This window comes from Carcharhinus amblyrhynchos, chromosome 27 (assembly GCF_965287045.1).
Source record: "Carcharhinus amblyrhynchos chromosome 27, sCarAmb.v2.hapA, whole genome shotgun sequence".
Lineage (NCBI taxonomy): Eukaryota > Metazoa > Chordata > Chondrichthyes > Carcharhiniformes > Carcharhinidae > Carcharhinus > Carcharhinus amblyrhynchos.
The window spans coordinates 38,080,537-38,082,846 of record NC_137350.1 but is presented as its reverse complement, the minus strand read 5'-3'; the positions used below and the strand labels follow the sequence as shown (position 1 = coordinate 38,082,846).

Genomic DNA, 2,310 nt, shown 5'->3' with positions numbered 1-2,310 from the left:
ACAGGGTAAAGACAAGGATGGGGGAGTGGGGGAGGCCGGGTGGAATGGTGGGATGCTTAAAATTGTCTCAGAATAGAGGTTGTGTGGATCAGTGTCAGTTTCTCACTAATTTTAACTCCATTAGTGCTCAGTCTTTAATTCTCTGGGTAAAATTATCCTGAGAAAATTCACCCACTGGAAACAAAGGAACTAAAGACATCTTTGTCTCATAGAAATCCTACAGTACAGAAAGAGGCCATTTGGCCCATCGAGTCTGTACCAACCACAATCCCACCCAGGCCCTAACCCCTTATCCCTATATATTTTACCCACTCATCCCTCTAACCTACACATCTTAGGACACTAAGGGGCAATTTTAGCATGACCAATCAACCTATCCACACATCTTTGGACTGTGGGAGGAAACTGGAGCACCCAGAAGAAACCCATGCAGACACGAGGAGAATGTGCAAACTCCATACAGACAGTGACCCAAGCCAGGAATTGAACCCAGGTCCCTGGAGCTGTGAAGCAGCAATGCTAACCACTGTGCCACCCCAAAACTTTGCACTCTTTTCTGTAGTGGAACCAAACAGCTCATTTCAGGATTATTATTACTTATTGCTGCAGTTACACACAGTGTACAATGCAAGGTTGGGTCACCTGAATTTGATCTCTTTTTCCTAAGATAAATGCAAGGAAGGGGGCACCCAGATTTGAATTGGGGAACCTCTTGATCTGTAGTCAAATGCTCTACCACTGAGCTATACCCCCTCCTGATGAGCCAATGGAGAAATCTGTCGTCCCTCATAAACCCGCAGTTCCATTGAAACTAATCCCCAGTTTGGGCAGATTATCAATTCCCCGATTGCATCTTTGAACTCACTGCCCAGGTCAGAGTGACAGATTCCTGGTTAGGATTTTAGTGATTGTGACAGATTAACGTAACAAAAACTAACAAGGTTCAACACATTTTTATTGGGTACAGTTAACTAATGCTCTGAGCGGGGTGATTTTTACCCCCGTGTGAAATCAGGTGTCACAATGGCAGTGGTTAGCACTGCTGCCTCACAGCGCCAGGGACCCGGGTTCAATTCTGGCATCGGGTCACTGTTTGTGTGGAGTTTGCACATTCTCCCTGTATCTGCATGGGTTTCCTCTGAGTGCTCCAGTTTCCTCCTACACTCCAAAGGTGTGCGGGTTAGGTTGATTGGCCATGCTAAATTGACCCTAGTGTCATGGGATTAGCAGGGTAAATCTGTGGGGTTACGGGAATAGGGCCTGGGTGGGATTGTGGTTGGTGCAGACTCAATGGGCCGAATGGCCTCCTCCTGCACTGTAGGAATTCTGTGAGTCCTCAGACCAGTTTGTGTTGAATTAACTTATCACACCCCGGGAAGGCAGTAAACAGGTTACAGATGGCAACGCTAAAGAGGTGAAAAATAAATGACCTGGATGCATGCCTGTTCCTGAATGCACTGACGCATGTGTGTGCACATAGGCCTCAGTATAGTGCCCTTCCCAGCAAATAGCCTGTCCAATCTCATTCTTCATCAGCTCCAGATGAAGAAAGATCAAATTGGGTTCGGGACCTCAGAGCAGTTGGTGACATGGAGCATGAGTGACGCCCAATGTCCCACCAAGAGTTAACACCCTTGGGAAGAAGGGGAAGAAAACTAAGGAGACTCCAAACCCTTGAGGAAAGGACAAGATTCTGGACATTTCTCCCAGGGCTTTGCTAATTGCTAAACTCTATCTGACTGCCAACCAGAGGACAATGCATATTCAAGGAGCAGCGAGACATGAATCAGAGAATTACAGAGCAGTTAGTCTAACACCAATTGTAAAGGAAATGCTCGAGAGAATTTTATGAGGAGGCCATCAATATTCATCTAAAAAGCAGAGGGGATAGTCTCCTGGATTTAAAAGCAGCAGGTCATGCCTCATGAATCTACTGGAATTCTTTGAGGAGGTAAACTAAAGCCTTAGATGGGAGATGTCTGAAAAATACAATGTCTTTGAATTTTTGGAAAGTATTTGATGACGTTTTGTAAGTGAGATTTCTTTTTACTTTAAAAGAAAGTGAGTGGAATTAATACCCTTTTATTTTACTGTCGGTTTTCTCCTTTTGTTATTCCACCCTGGCCAGCAGCACAGCCAAGCCTGATTCTGTCCTCCGTCAATGTTCATTCATCAACTCTTTCTGGGAAAACAGCCCTGTGAAGAATTCAAGAGAAGTTTTCTTTTGTCCAGAGAAGGATTAGAAAACAGAAAAATTCTGGAAAATCTCAGCAGGTTTGACAGCATCTGTGGAGAGAGAATGGAGCCAAA

At 44.9% G+C, this 2,310-nt stretch overlaps 1 non-coding gene across 1 annotated transcript; it reads right to left on the bottom strand.

The window, feature by feature from the left end:
• Positions 1 to 680: 680 nt before the first annotated feature.
• On the bottom strand, positions 681 to 753 carry trnac-aca (transfer RNA cysteine (anticodon ACA)). The gene has a single exon. It is a non-coding gene; the product is annotated as a tRNA-Cys (tRNA).
• Between the last annotated feature and the right edge of the window lie 1,557 nt (positions 754 to 2,310).